Genomic DNA, 17,158 nt, shown 5'->3' with positions numbered 1-17,158 from the left:
CATTGGTTTTCTTCAAGAATGAAGGACAAACAAGAACAACAACAACTTGCAAGCTATGTGACCTTAAATAAGTCATTTAAACTCTTTAGGTCTTAGTTTTCTTATCTGTAAAGCAAGGAGGTTAGATTAGTTTCTATGGATCTTTCCAGTTTCTAATTTCCTAAGGAAATCAGTATTTTCTTGGAAAATTAAAGTGCCCATTCAAGATTTGTTAGAGCTTTTCTAACTCTAAATCTATGATGAAAGCAGGACTGTCCTGGAAAATTCAAGATTATATAATTGTGGTAGCCAATAGGAAGGAAGGAAATAGTGACCTAGAGAAGAAATTTTCTATAGTTTAGAGAGGATTGGTTTTGTACTCATGGTACATATATGGTACACATAGCACATATACTAACTTTGGAACAATACAGTGAAGATTAGCATTGTCCCTGCACAAGGATGACATACAGATTCATAAAGAAGAGCATACATATGATCTTAAAGGTCATTGAACATCCTCATTTTTACATTTGAGGAGATTGAGGTTTAGAGAAGTGACTTGGCCAGGATCATACAATTATTAAGTGTCTAAGGAAGGATTTTAACTCAGAACTTCCTAACTCCAAATCCAGTGCTCTGTCCACTGTTTCATGCTGATTCTTCTGCATATCAACTACATATCCCTTAGGGTAATTATCCCCTCCCTCTGAGCCTCAGTTTCCTTGTTTGTAAAATAAGAGTTGTTCTAACTGATCTCAAAGGATATTCTCAGCTCTGGGCTTGTAGCCTTTGACTTTTATCTTATCCTGCAACTGAAATGTGCAGCATCCCTGATATTCAAGTTTTCAGGAAGCAATAAGCTTTGTGGGATGTTTTGTGTACAGCTCCTTACCCAAAGGCTCTTTTTAGATTCACAAAAATTATTTAAGGAGTATGGACCCATCCCACAGTAGCCTTGTAATTGTTACTATGAACTCAAAATCATTCCTTGTGTATACGTTTCCTTGTACCCTGACCTCTTCTCTTCTCCCCACTGCCATCCACCCCCCAAAATAATAACACTGCAGAGGCTACAGACAAAAGACCATGTTGCTTAGCAACTAGACTGAAGCTAATCAACACAGCTCTGAATATTAATATTTTACCAAAACATGACTTAATACCAAGGTGGTACAGGGAACAAGGCACTCCCTTTCAATACAAAATACAAACCTTTTAAAAACCTACAATTCATATATCCTTTTGTGTTTGTGTTTTTAACTAGAAATTTAATCTTATTAATAATAACAACAATGATAATATCACCCAATATTTTTACGGCACTTTAGCATTTAATTTTATCTCTATAACATTGGTGAGGGAGGTCACCTATATGTTCTCCCTATTTTAGAGGGAGGAAAATAAGGACACAGAGAAATTAAGATGTAACACAAAGATACTAAGAGTCAAAAGTGGAACCAAAAAGAGAATTCAGGCTTTCTTAGATCTGAATTCATTGATCTTTCTACAAGGCCAAACTATTTGTTTTTTAAGATCATGTCTCTGTTTTGCTACTAATTTGAGATCGTGAGACCCTGAGCCTCAGTTTCTATTTCTATAAAAACAAGGGATTTCAATTAAAAACTCTTTTCAACTCTCATGTTCCATTTGCTGGTTTCCACAGCAAATGCAAGACATACTGTTGCATTAAAAAAAATCCTTTAGTGAATGACCTTAAGCGTGCAGGAGGGACAGATGAAGAGGAAAAGAGAAAAGGAGATAAGAAGATGCCGCTGAAAGAATGCAGGCCAAGAAAGTCTACTAATTAAACAAGGACTGGAGCTGAGCTCACTGAAAGGCTGAAAGGAATACAATGGGGTGGGAATGAAAAGACATCCAACATCCCTTCTCTCACCACTATGGCCAGCTGTCAGCCCTGACATTATATAGCAGCAATGCAGTGTTCAGATTAGGATTATTAGAGGTGGAGGAGAGGAGGAGGGAGGGGAGGAAGAGAGGAAGAGAAAGAAGGTGAGGAAGAAAGAGAGAGACAGAGAAGGAGGGAGAGATAGGGAGAGACAGAGAAGAAGGGAAAGAGAAGGAAAGAGAGATGGAGACAGAGGGAAAGAGAGAGAGACAGACAGACAGATAGAGAAACAGAGACAGATTCAGACAGAGAGAGACAGAGAGACAGAGACAGAGACAGAGACACACACACACACACACACACACACACACACAGAGAGAGAGAGAGAGAGAGAGAGAGAGAGAGAGAGAGAGAGAGAGAGAATGCCTTGGGTCTTATTCAAAGTGCTCCCAGACTACCCAGAGACCCCACAGAGAAAGGCTGTCTGATAAATGTTTCCTTGTCCTTTTGACCCTTCAGTCCTTGATTGCAGCCTTGATTTTATAATCTATATTCTGTGAGCATTTGCAATTCTCCCTTTTCCTCCTCTCTCCCCCTCCTTCAATCTTCACTGTCCCTTAACTCTTCACAAATGCTCTCCCTGCCACCACTCCTTCCTTCATCACCCCCATCCCAACCATAAAATATATACTTGGCTAGTTTGTCCTTGAATGTTAGCAAATAAAAAGATTCTTAGAACTGGAAGAGATTTTATGTTGCCAGGCTCATTTTAAAGATCAGAAAACCAATAAGATTCAGAGGCTTAAGTCAATAGCCGAAAAGTGGACCTAGCTTGTGGATAGCTCCTTAGATGATCCATAGCAACCAGAGACCCAGAAAACCCTGATCTTCAAGCCTCTGTGACCTTGGGACAATTCCTGAGTGACCTGGGATAATTCTGGAAAGAGATATCAGAAGGGCTGGGCAGGGCTCAGAGGATTGAAACCCTCTAATGGACAGGTGGCATTGTTCAGAAAGCAGACAGTAGATATTTCAGTGCTACAAATGAATTACTATTTTTGCTGATGTGAACTTTCCTCCTACTAATGGGATTTACAATCAGCCATAAGCAATTTATAAAGTCCTGGATTCCAATCCCAATTCATATTTGTTACAAAGTTTGTCAGTGGTCCTATATTAAAAGCTTCTCCAGCATGGAAAAGTTTGCTAGCACACTCTTGAATAACAACAAGCATTGAGGTAACATTTTAATTCCATATTATATATAAATATATACTACATATTATAGTGTATATTTATAGCAATCTATGTAGCACTTGCATATTATATCATTTTATTTCATAACAGCCCTAGGAGGTATAGGTGCTATAAATATCCCCACTCTTCAGATGAGAAAACTGAGGCAAATGAATTGCCTATAGTATGATTCACAACTAGTGAGAGTCTGGAGTTGGATTTAAACTCAAGTATCCATGACTTCAGGTCCATCCAGATGTGCACTAGATGTGTGGCCCTGGGCAAGCCAATTAACTTTTATCTGCCCCGATTAGGGCAGCTAGGTGGTACAGTGGCTGGCATGTCATAATTGGAGTTAAGAAGACCCCAGTTCAAATAGGATCTTAGACATTTCCTAGCAGTGTGACCCTAGGCAAATAACTTAACCATGTCTGCCTCAATTTCCTCATCTGTAAAATAAACTGGAGAAGGAAATAGAAAATCATTCTAGTATCTTTGCCCCAAAAAACATCAAATGGGATCACAAAAAGTTGACTAAAAAATGACTGAACAACAGTTGCCTTCTTTACCTTAGCATGAAAGCACCTACTCCAGTGAGCTGTTGTGAAGATTAAATGCTATAATTTTTATAAAGCATTTAATACAGTGCTTAGCGCATAGCAGGCACTTAATAAATATAAATATTTCCTTCTTTCTTATGTGCTGAGGCACCTAGCTGCCTCACCCTCCAGACCAGGATGAAGCATCACAGGACTTTAATGGAGGATGTCATATATAACTTTTACAAATTGATTTTATGTCAGTAAATAATTATAGATTATTGTCCAGATCAACAATTTGCAACTGATGTTTATTTTGTTTTCATGTACTTCTTAGTGTTCAATCATCATGGTAATCAGAGTGACAGATGAAAGATGAAAGTCATCAAGGTAACTGGAGCAGGTCAAATAACCAATTAGATCAAGACACAAATTGGTTAAATTCTATGGGACTTAAAGGCGCCCCAATTTATAGGATTATGATTTTGTAAGTAAAATAGATCCTTGAAGCCATCTATCCTAATGCTCTTATTTTAAACAAAGTAACTGTGACCCAGAAATGTTAAGTCATATAGTAATCTTGGTCATAAATTTAGATGTCCTGGTCAAAATTCAGTTAGCTTTTCACTATTCCATACTAGCTATTGCTGTTGCTGCTACTGGTTTTGCTAAATACATAGAAACCCTCTCAAATCCAGGAACTAAGGCTGGAGGATAACACTGCTGGGGCCACCAGGGCCTATGGAGACTACGTTTGAGGATGCTTTGAACCTCCTGAAGAATTCTACTCTGATTATCAGGAGGCTGGATAAATAGTTTGAGTTAGTGGAAGGATCAAGGAAAGAAAGAAAGGAAGGAAGGAAGGAGGGAAGGAGAAAAGAAAGGAAGGAAGGAAGGAAGGAAGGAAGGAGAAAAAGAACAAAGAACAAAGAAAGGAAAGAAGGAAAGAAGAAGGGAGTGAAAAAGGAAGCAAAAAGAAAGGGGAAGAGGAAAGGGGCAGGAAGGAGGGAGAGAGGAAAGAAGGAAGAATGGAAAAAGGAAGGAAGGAAAGAAGAGAGAGAGAGAGGGAGGGAGGGAGAAGAAAAGGAAGAAAGGAAGGAAGGAAGGACAGAGGAAAAAAGCATGGACCAAACATTTAAAAATCTACAGAAGGAAAAAAAAAAAAAGAAGTACAGAATGGGATACAAACAAGGTAATTTTGTTACTACTTTGTTAAAGTAAACACTTTAAAAAACTGTATGTAACAAGTTTTTGTTTCCTATATATTTATATTTTTATTATTTATATCCTGAAAGATGTGTGATTACACATAAATATTAATTTAAATATGTTTTTTTAATATGATAATGAATATTTTAAAAAATTAGGCAGCATCATTCCTGCAACCAAAAGCCAGTGGTGATGTTAAACTATAAAATTTGTGAGGCTTGGTCCCAAGAGCACATGTGTACTATCCATATGTCAGTGTGGTGTCATGAATAAAGAGCAGGGTTTGGGTTGCCTCTGACACTTCTGACTATGTGAATACAGACACGTCACAATGTCTTAGTGTCCCAGGGACCACTCTACGACTAAGTCGCAGAATAACTGAAAATTTGGGGTTCTCTATGCCAATGAAATCTCAGATCTGCTCTCCCAATCTCTGAGAAAAGGGTACCCACATGGATGCTGGAAGGATTTCAGAGTAGCCAACCTTGCCTTCCTTTTCTACAGTTGCCCATTGCTTCTGTGTTCATTCCTTATTCAAGGCAAGGACACTTCCCCTATGATCAGATTCTGAATTGATCTGGGAAGAGGAATAGATTACATGGACTGCTAAACCAGGACTGTTAGAATGAATGGGCTACAATGTAGTGAGTCACAATTGGTTGAATGCCCAGATTAACCTGTGACCCTCAAGGGGAAAAGCAATATGACAAACTCACATTATTAGAGACTTATAAATTATACACGGTATTCAGTTCTAATATGTACAATTTAAAGGAGATATTGGTGAGTATCCAGGCAAGGGCAATCAGAATGGTTGAAGCTCAAGCTATCTGAAAATCTGTTGGTGGAAATAGTCACATTTATGTTGCTTTTGTTGTTTGTCCTTTGTTCAAGAAGAGGACCAGTGACATCACAAGGATAATGTATTGACGTGTGTAAATTGGATTTAAGTGAGGTAAAGCTGCAAAAAGTCCTCAGCCTCACTCTCTCCTCTAGAGTCATTAAAGTCCAGTGACAAGACAAAAGTCAAGAGTCATGTTTAACTTAGAAAAGAGAAGACTCAGTGAGGTCTTCTTCAAAGATTTGAAAGATTGTCTTATGGAAGAGAAATTACATTTGTCCTGTTTAGCCCCTGATGGAAGAACCAGGAGTAAATGGAGAAGGTTACAAAGCATCAAACTTGGGCTTCATATCAAACTTCCTAACAATTAAAATTTTTCTCCAGGGATTTGTTGGTAAATATTTAACAACAAGCTTTCTAAAAGAGAAAAAAAAAGAAACCCATGACAAACCCTTAAGCTTATATTTGTGTGTATTTTTTGTATTTTTAAAGCATTTTTTCCATTACTTTCTTAATTCTAGACAATGAATAAAACTATAAATCAAGCTTTTATTTGTAGTAGTTGCCAGTTTCCAAAATATAAATGTTTACACTGAAAATGCAATAATCAGTTCCTTTTGAATTGGCTCTCTTACACTCTTGATTTCTCTCCTTTCAAGAAAAGGCTAGGTGATTTGTTAAATGTGTTATAACAAGGATTTATTTGTGGTAGGGGTTAGACTAAATAGCCAGACTTCCAACTCTCAAAATTTTGTGATTCAGTTATTTTATGAAATGTTGTTCAGTCTTTTTTTTTTTCAGTTGTTTCTGATTCTACTGGAATTTTTTTTTTGTTGCTCTTTTACAAATTTAGAGTGGTTTTCCATTTCCTTCAACTCATTTTACAGATGACTCTGAGACTAATAAATTTAAAGTGACTTTCTTAAATTCATATAGCTAGTAAGTGTTTGAGGCTGGATTTGAACTCAAGAAGAGTTCCTTTGTGAATTACTTTATACTTCAAAACCAGGATAGACAGCAAGAAAAAATTCTACATGCAAATGACTAATAGAATTTTATAGTGGAAGAGAAATTTTGGGAAAAACCAAATAGTGGAAAGAAATGGGGCATACTGGAAAGATCACTATTAGGGACTTGAGTTTGAATTTTAGTATTGCCATCCTTGATGCATTTGGATTAGACTACAGAAAGTAACAGGCTGAATTCTCTTATGCTTTAAGCTTTCTCCTCTATAAAATGAGGAAACAATATGGCTCTATTTACCTCACAAGATTATTGGAAGAAATTGCTTTCTAAACCTTAATGTACTATTTTAAAATGAGGTATTAAAATGATGATAAGAGGCAAGATGTAGAGGTCAGAGTGACCTTAGAGATCATCCAGTCTAATGGCCTTTTCTAAATATCAGAAAATGGAAGTCTAGGTTGGGGAGATGACTTGTCCAACTAGTGAATAGCTCAGCCAGGATTCAAATTTAGACCTCCAAATTCAGTATTCTTTCTACCACACCATCTGGTCCTCCCTGTGGCCCCTCAAAAAAAAAAGCCATGAAAAGCAACCTCCCAAGCTTCCTTGCACATGACACCGAATCTATACTGGGGTATTCTATAATAGGTGTAAAGCACTCTAAGTTCATCCAGAGCTGTTTTTCATGCTTGTTTCTTTCTGATCTTCTGATCAGTGCTGCAGTAGTGCAGAAGACATCAGGGCAAATTGGGACCCAGTCTTCCTTGCTCTCTAGCAGGAATGATGAGCAGTAATGGTGGCTCTCCTAACCCAGAATCCAAAGAAATTGCTTTAATCATCTATTCTGTATGTCAGGCACGTTGTGGCCTTAGTAAAACTGAAGTAGGATTATAGTGTTTAGAACAAGAAAAGACTTTAGAGACTATTAAATCCAAGCTCGTTATTTTACAGCCAAGGAAACTGAGACCCAGGTTAGTCAAGCTGCAAAGGTAGTAAGTAGCAAAGCCCAGAATTGAACTCAAGTTGTTCTATTTCAGCTTTAGTGTTCTTGCAAGATTTAACTGGAACAGAACCTCTTTATCTGGGGTCCATAGACTTCCCCATGCCCAGGGAGTCCATGTACTTGAATGGGAAAGAAAAGTCCATCTTTATTTTTACTAACCTCTTTTTTGTTTTAATTTTTACTAGCTTCTAACTGAAATTGAACAGTCCATTTAATTTCTTAAAAACAGTGTTCTGAGAAGAGGTTTTTAAGGGGTCCACTGCACACAAAAAGTTAAGAATCCCTGCTCTAGCTGTTAGGTCACTCCACTTGGAAATGAGAATTCAATTTTCTCTATACACTTACTCTCTTTTTTTTTTTTTGCTGTCTCTGTCTCTGTCTCTGTCTCTGTCTCTCTCTTTCTGTTTCTGTTTCTCTCTGTCTCTGTCTGTCTCTGTCTCTCTCTCTCTCTCTCTCACACACACACACACACACACACACACACACACACACTCACACATACACACACACAATTTCAGAATTTGAACTCCTCAAAGAAAGGACTTGTAAGTTTTTTGTCTTTTTGTCCCCAGCACTGAGCAGAAGGCAAAGCACATAGTAGCTACAGGAAATATACTTGTTAAATTGAAACATATATATATATATATATATATATATATATATATATATATATATATATATATATATACACAATTATAAATAAAATATGAATTCACATTTGGATACTGAATTTTTTAAATTGTTCTGTGTACTCTTTTAAGGGGACTACAACATTAGAAAGTTTTCCCCTGTATGTAGATTTGACCCCATTACTTTTGATTACATCACTATGAGACATATTTTTCCATCCCTATCTTGAAAAAGACCTTTTGTCCTCTACTCTGTTCTCCTTCAGATGCTGTTGTACTAACTTTTGCGCTGACATCTTTAAATCTCCTCAGGCATTCCCTCTGGTCTTTTAATCATTTCTATTGCTCCCTTGAGTGGAGGTCTGAATAGGGCAGGTGAGTGTGAAGGGACACGTGTCTGAGGATATAGAAATAAGCATGAAGCAAAAAGAAATTCTAAAAAGGCTTGTGTCAAGAGGGCTTACTTCATTTCAGGCACAGGGCACACACCAGATTGTCAACAACTAGAATTCAATAACAATTTATTGAGTTGAGATCACTCATCACTCAATCAACAAGCATTTATTAAGCACCTATTGTGTTCCAGGTACTGTGCTAGATGCTAAAGATGAAATACATGAAATAAAATGACTCATTTTTATGAGAAGCTTATATTCCAATGGAGAAAACAACAGAATGTATGGAATAAATATAAACAAACACAAAATAGTTAAATTTAAGAGCATTAGCAGTTGAGAGGATCAGGAAAACACTTCACAGAAAAGGAAATGTTTGAGCTATAGCTTGGGGCATCTAAGTGGCACAGTAGCACACAGAGGACCAAAGCCATCAAAAAGATTCATTTTCCTGAGTTCAAATCCTGCCTCAGATCCTTACTAGCTCTGTGACTCTGAATGAATCACTTCACCTATTTGCCTCAGTTTTCTGATCTATAAAAGGAGCAGAAAAAGGAAATGGTAAGCCACTCTAGTATTTTTGCTAAGAAAACCCCAAATGGAACCATGTAAGACATGATTCAAAAAGATTGAAAAACACTACAATAACGTGATGGGAGAGACAAATGAAGTGAAGTTGAGGAGGAAGTGCATTCCAGGCTTTGTCTAGCCAACAAAGACGTATGGAGATGGGAAATTAAATGCTATGTGTGAGGAAGAAAGATAAAGCCAATTTGAATGGGTTGCAGAATATGGGAAAGGGAATGGTATACAATGATACTGGAAAAATATGTTGGAGCCAGGATTTGAAAGGTTTTTTTTTTAAAGCTAAACAGAGTTACATTTGATATTAAAGGCAATGGAAATACACTTGAAGTTGTTTGGCTGGAGAGTGTGACATGGTCAGATCTGCACTTAAGGGAAATTACTTTGGCAGCAATATGAAGGCTAGTGTGAAATAAGGAAAGAGTTCGGCAGAAAGAACAATTAGGAGGCTGTTGCAATAATCTAAAAAGTACAAAAGTATTAGCATCATTTGCCTTCTGCTATGTAGAACTTTAGGCTCAAATCCCACTCAGTTTTTTTATTTTTATTTTTTATTATTTTTGTAACCTTAGGCAATAACCTCTCTAGGGAGAGAGAAAGATGCACAAGATGGTTTCCTTTGTCCATTAAACTCTGAATATATGATTATAACTCCCATCCTATTTTGCTCATGTTTTCCTACTTTTCTCATTCTAGCCTAATCCTACTCATCCATGTATACCTGGATTCAGCATAGTATGTGACAGTAGGTGTTTAATAAATGCCTGATTTGCAAATCTTGTCTCAAATGTTACCTGTCCCACAGTCTTCTCTGACCACCCCAGATTTAGTGAGCTCTCTCTCCACCAAATTCCTAGAATGAATGGCTGGGTATCACTCATTCAGCATTTAAATAATGCCTTCTGTCATTTTTTTTTCATATGTGTAAGCCTTATGCTTCTCTCCAACTAGCTTATAAGCTTCTGAGGAGCAAGGAAAATGTCTTAGATATGTTTATGCCCTCTCTCTCCCTTCCCCAAAGGGCCAAGTATGTTTTAGGCATTCAATAAATGTGTGTTGATGAACAGATGCCTATGTATGCATAAAACTGTAGCAGGGGAATCATAGCCTTGAAGGCAAAAAAGGCAGATATATTCCTCAGCTCTAGTGTAGAGCAGTGTAGAGCTCCCTGCAAACAGGGAGCTATCCCAGTGGCACCTGGCACCATAAGTACTAAGCAAAGATTCTGAATTCTCTTTGAATTATCTCCAATTCTCCTCCTTCCTTCTTCAATCTGCCTGACTTTTTATGCCTCTTGAATCTTTACTATTATAGTTAGTAGCACAGAAGCTAGCTGGGATCCATGGGTGTGTAAGAACTAATCAAGAAATGAATCAATAATCTCGGGGGAACAATAATAACATTTCAACATGGGACATGACTGAGAGGTGGCAAATGCAATTTATATACAGATGCCTTTGAAGATTCTCCTATTTCACATGTGACACTGGAGATACCTCCCCTTACCTCTGGGACCCTTCAAATTGCTACTCCATATGCCGGCCTCCACTCTAGACCTCGAGCTCCCACTAATGGCTTTACCATTTCCCCTCCCCCCAGTAAGTCAAAAGACTTATTTAGTTAAAACAAAGCCATTTTAAATAAAATTTTTGTTGTTTTTTAGTCATTTCAGATTCTTCATGACCCTATTTAGCGTTTTTTGGCAAAATTACTGGAATAGTTTGCCATTTCCTTCTCTAGTTCATTTTATAGATGAGGTAACTGAGACTAACCGAATTAAGTGACTTTCCCAGTATTACACAGCCAGGAGGTATCTGAGTCTGGATTTGAACTCAGAAAGATGACTCCAGGTCCAGTACTTTGTCCCTTGTATCACCTACCCTCCCATTTTATAAATAAGTAACAAAGTAAAAAATGAAGTAATCAAAAATTCCTTCTATAAAGCTAAGACACACCCTTTCGCAAATATATACACATCATTAGGAAGAGTTAGTGTGAACAAGGAGTTATAGAGACACTGACACTCTCAGTGACATCATCACATTAATCTCTCTGGGCCTGTTCTCTAACGTTCATTATTCTTTTCCAGGTCTATAGCCAAGTATGGCATTTTGTCTTGGCTGCTTGTTACTAAGTGCCACATCTATGCTTGTTCCCATTTTTGTTCTATTCTGGTCTTCTCTACAAAGCACTGTGCTAGATTTTGGAAGAAGTACCACATTTAGATAAGATATGGTGCTGTGAAACTTGGAATTTAGTAGCATTTATGACCTAGTAGATGTTTCCTGTCCTCACACAGTTTCCAGTTGAATAAAGAGGACAAGACATGTACACAAATAATTGTGATGCAAAGCTGAATATGATTTAACTGCAAACTTAAGGACAAGAGATAACTTTCAAACAGATGGTTCAGAGAAAAATTTGTGGAAAAGATAATGGCAGAGATGGGCCTTGGAAAAAAGGAAAGGATCTCAACAGGGAGAGATGAAGGAAAGAACATCCATTCTAGACAAAGGGGATAGCACAAGCATGGAGATAGCAGAGTACAAGATGAGAACAAGATGGCTTTCCAGTCACCGTGACTGGAATGTAGAGGTTGTGAAAGAAGGATAGCATGAGATATAGTTTCAGAAGGAGACTTTAGCCATATTATGGAGAAACTTGAATGGTAACTTTTGAAACATCAATACTAAGTCACTATAAATGGAAGGCATGAGGAACAGAATTTCTAATACCCCAGTATGGAGTGGGAAAATAGTGACATCCAGGGTACAGTGTTCCTTGGATTTCTGATATCATTCTAATATTATCTAGAATTAAATCTATCTGTTTCCTTAAATATTATTAGTCTAGGGGATACAATAAGATTTAAGCTATCTGATTTTTTTTTTATTACTTGGGGAAATAAGGATCCTAAATTTTATATATAAGACTTGATCACTTTCCTACCACATACTATTTCTATAATGATTATATATAGCACTTAATCAAGAAAACCCAAATCAGTAGCAAAACAGAAATTAGATGAAGTATGTGTAAGAAAACATATAGGAGACAATTCAAAATGAAGGAACACTTTCACTGGGAACAAGGTAACTCAGCTAAATCAATAGAGTCCTGGATCTCACTCAAGGAAAAATTCCCTGAAGTCTCTATTGTAGCAAGCTGGGGACAGAGATATGACAAAAACTGACAGCTCCTCTCGTGTCATCCCAGAGTCTTTTTCTTCAGCAACTGAAAGGGGTTTGGCCTCTTCCAGCTTCCCTCTTGAAGCTAGAAGTCAGAAGTGCCCATGGTGACTTCAGGGCCCAAAACCACTCAAAGCTTAGAGAGAACTGAAGTGACTGAAGCTCTATAGCTCTCAACTACTTTGCCTCCCCCTTTATGCAGGGTATGGTATCCATATTGTCCAATCAGGAGAGAGTTCCATACCAATGGGTTTAAGGATTAGGTTATAATAATAGTACAAAGACATTTTAATTTCTAATATGGTGAACACTGATAGAAATACCAGAGGTGTGCTGCAGTCAGCTCAAATCAGCTCATAAGAAACAGTTGTTAAATTTTCAGTGTGAGTATTTACACTTTAGAAGTTGGCAAATATTCAAAACCAGAGTAGATTTGTAGTTTTATTTTTTTGTCTAGCCCTAATAAAATTATGGAGAACATGTTAGTGATACAAATTAAACTTCAAAGTATGTCATGCATACATGATCTTTCTGTCCTTTCTCCCCCATCTGGTTGTTAAACATTTGCCTACTAGCATGCCTCTGAATATAACCTGCATAAATAAAACTCATTGGGAGGTCTTCGATAATTTTTAAGAGCATAAAGGTCCCAGAGATCAAAAAGTTTGAGAACTGCTGACCTAAATTAAGCTTTAAAAGAAAATAAAGATTCCTGTAGATTGAGATGAGAAGGAGGTTAATTCCAGAGTGGGGACAGGAAGGGGCAGCTTGTGCAAAACAGGTGCAGGAGGTACCATATTGAATTCAGTAAACTGTAGTTAAGTTTGGAGCGTAGAACATGTGAAGAGGAGTAATGTCAATTAAGTCTGGAAAGATAGATTGTAACCAGACTTTGACCATAAATGTCAAGCTGAATAGTTTCTATTTAACATGAGAAACATTTGCTAGCAAGTAAAAGTTTGTGAGAAGGGGAATGATGTGGTTGGACCTGTGTCTTAGGAAGATTATTTGGTTTTTTAAAATATTTTTTATTGAAGCCTTTTATTTTCAAGACATATGCATGGATAATTTTTCAACGCTGACCCTTGCAAAATCTTGTGTTCCAAAATTTCCCTTCCTTCCCCCCATTCCTTCCCCTAGATGGCAAGTAATGCAATGGCAGAAAGGGAGATGAAGAGTTCTCTTTTAGGTTAAGTTTGAGATACCTTGTCTCAAATTGTGTCTGGTAACCTCCTAGTTGGCAAATGTTGCAATGATCTGTGCTACAGTATGTGTTTTATAGTGTGAGACTCCTGGGATAAAAAGGGATGACTAATAGAGACCTAATAGTGTATCAGTATTTTTCTTTTCTCAAATCCCAACACCTGAGGCACATTGGTCAGACAAATACATTACTGCTGATGGGACATTAAGCTGGAAATGTCTAGAAGGCAATTAGAAGTGTGAACTGGAAACTCAGGAGTGAGATTTGGGCTCTGTGTGTATGTGTGATATAGACATATAGACATATTCATGATCCAAGATTATAATCCCAGGATTATAATAGGGGGACAATGTCAGAATGCAGTATGACACATAACTGGAAAGTGTAAATAGTTCCATATTTAGAAGTCCTTGGTTTGAATTCTGACTCTAGTACTGTATAATGTTGAATAGATGATTTAACTTTTCTAAGCCACAGTTTTTCCTTTAGTAAAATGAGGATATTAGATCAACCATCTCCAAACTTTCAAAAATTATGTACCCCTATTTATAAAATAAAAAATAAAATAAGATAAAATTAATCACTCCTTGTGTGTATATTTATTTAAATTATATGTTTGAGACCTGTCTTTGCTTAAAAAGCCCCTCAAGGTCTCCCACTGCATCCAGGGCCATTTCGAGTCATTCTGGTCTATATCTGACCACTGAACCCAGATGGCTCTGGTGGAGAAAGTGAGACAGGTGACTGTATAGCCCTCCCTCACTTAAATCCAATTCACCTGCATGCCATGGTATCACTTTCTTGATGTTGTGGTTCTCTTTCAGAATGAAGGACAAACAATAGAAACAGCAACAAGTGTGGTGTTGGATGAGTAATTATATAATATATACTATAAAATCTATGCAAAAAGAATTTTTAAAATATGAGAAAGATAACCTAATATTTTTCTAGTATCAATAGAGAACCACTTGTGGTTGTTCAGTTGTGTCCAACTTTCATTTGGGGTTTTCTTAGCAAAGATGCTGGAGTGAGTTTCCCATTTCTTTCTCTAGTGAGTTCCCAGTTTACAGATGAGAAACTGAGGAAAATAGGAGTTAAGTTACTTGCTCAGGGCCACATAGCTAATAAGTATCTGAGGCCAGATTTGAAGCCAGATTTTCCTGATTCTAAACCCAGCGCTTTATCCACTGTACTATGTAGCGGATTGGAGAGCATAAAAGCATGGTCTTATCACAGTGAAGGCATAGCTGAGATTATATATATGTAACAGACCTTATCAGTATGACTTTATGATTTTCTTCATCTCTGTTTGGCACCATGAGAGTAAGATTGAAGGCAGCAGATGGTGGGAATAATCCAATGCTAAGGCTTAACAGAGCAAGATCAGACATAGGATCAGAGGGTAAAGCACTCAAGAGTAAACAGAAAAGAATTAAATGGGTGCACTTACAGTCAAGAGAAGGACATGTCGAGAATGTAGCCAGTGCAGTGGTGATGGCCTGGGAAAGAACTAAGGAGGTAAGGGGATTACAAATAATGATGAGGATGAAAGACAGGTTTAGTCACAAGGCAGAGGAAAAGATGGAATGGCAAAGAATTATGATCAGAAAGGGGAATTAAAGAGTTCATGAATATGGAAATGAAAATTTGTGGATGGTGACAAGATCAAGGGTATGATTATTTCTGTGTATCTAAAGTGATAAAGACAAATAGGTAATGGAAAATTAGTAAATTGAGGAATTGTAAAGTTAGGATGCTTAGAGAAGCTTCATTTATATGTTAAAGTCCCCTAGTATTAGAATAGGAATTGGCACAGAGAAAAAGATCATGAGCCAGGTATTGAACCCGATGAAAGGAAAGATAGTATCTTGGAGACTAGTAGGAAAACAGCCAACATAATCATTAGGTGGTGACTCTGTTAGTAAAGAGAAAGAGGCAGATGGAGATGTGGAGGTAGAAACAGCAATATTTTTCAGATGATTGGATGTGTAAGGAGATAGAGAATGAAATGTGATGATGATGGTTTGAACCCGAGTGAAAAGATACTGATACCCTCAGTCAAAATAGGAAAGTTTACAACAAGGTTGAAGGTTTTTTGGATGAAGGAAGGAGGAAAGACAGTTTAGTGAGATGTGTGATATATCACAATACATCTATGCATGTTTACCCTTTGTGACTCAGTGTCCTACCAAAACTGAAAAGAGGAGAGGGAGAGGAACTCTGTTTTGTATAGTCATTGTACTAGAATTCAAAATCCATCCACTGAATGATGATTGTCCCAGCTTCTAGGTGATGGGGAGAAGAGAAGGGATGTTAGAAATGAAATAGGAAAGACACTTTCATAGCTACTGCTCAGGTTTAAATTATAGCGTGTGTGTGTGTGTGTGTGTGTGTGTGTGTGTGTGTGTGGGGGGGGGGTAGTTAAATTATAACTAATGAAAGAGCCTATTCAGAAAGAAGGTTGAAGATTTGCATAAAAGAGAGAGGGGACAGTAAAGGAGTGGTAGCAGATAGGGGAAGGTGTGGTTGGATTGGAGACAAATCCTACAGTTAGCTCTAGCTGGGATGGAGGGAGAAATCTCCAATTTCATACCCTTAAATTAGTTGATTGTATACTCCTTGGAGTTGGGCCATTGTCCCCTTGGAATTAGGCCATTAGCCTTTCCCCAGCCCCCATCCCCATAGATCCAGCCCCAACTTCAGAGAATACTAAACTAGATGATCCCTCAAATCTCTCCAGCTATAAAATGTATAGCACAAGAAGTGAAAAGGGGAAGGATAAAGATCCCTCCTCCTCCAAGTTTTTTTTTCTTTCGAGGCTACAGATTTTGGTTTTTATTTACATCATTTCCCCTCATTTCATTCCTCCTTCATACCATCTCATCTCCAGACTTTTAATTACTAACCACTTTGAAAACGAAAAGCTCAGTAGACCTGTTACCATGATAAATGTGCAATTAAGACCATAGGGGCAATTACACAGTTCCAGATTTTTCATTTTTGGCCTTAGCTACACCATGAACCCCCACATTTGTTTCCCTTTTCACCTAGCGGAGCAGTGACTTAGTGGCTTATGCTGGAAGCCTGATCCCTGTTCCCACTACTGGCTTACACCCAAAGTAGGTGTGGCCAAATGTAAGAAGTAATACACCAGCTGCAACTCCTATAGTCAGAATAAGTTCTTGTGAGGCTAGTTAATCCTGTTATCCCGAAGTTCCTGTCGTATAAAGTGACTTGTCCCCCAGGAGAAAAAAGGTTTTTAAAGTTAAAGAAAAAAATTGATTCTGGTTTATTGGCTAAGTTGCCCATTGCAAAACTATTTACAAGAAGTTATGGGGAGTATTCTCTGTCATGGAAAAGCTCTGAAAATAAATCCCATTAGAGGGGATATAATAAATTACAATACAAACATTTGGAGAAGAAAAATGCATGCATTCAGAGTGAAAAATGTGTGTAATGTAGGAAAGAGACAGGTTCCACTTTTGGAACAGTCTCCGCCAAGAAATCAGGCCTTGGGAAGAAAACTTTTTTGCCA

General features: G+C 37.5%; 1 pseudogene; it reads left to right on the top strand.

The window, feature by feature from the left end:
* Positions 1-375: 375 nt before the first annotated feature.
* Positions 376-476, top strand: LOC127558432 (uncharacterized; annotated as a pseudogene).
* The last annotated feature ends 16,682 nt before the right edge of the window (positions 477-17,158 follow it).

This window comes from Antechinus flavipes, chromosome 3, assembly GCF_016432865.1.
Source record: "Antechinus flavipes isolate AdamAnt ecotype Samford, QLD, Australia chromosome 3, AdamAnt_v2, whole genome shotgun sequence".
Lineage (NCBI taxonomy): Eukaryota > Metazoa > Chordata > Mammalia > Dasyuromorphia > Dasyuridae > Antechinus > Antechinus flavipes.
The sequence above is the reverse complement of the archived record's forward strand: the minus strand, read 5'-3'. Positions and strand labels throughout refer to the sequence as shown.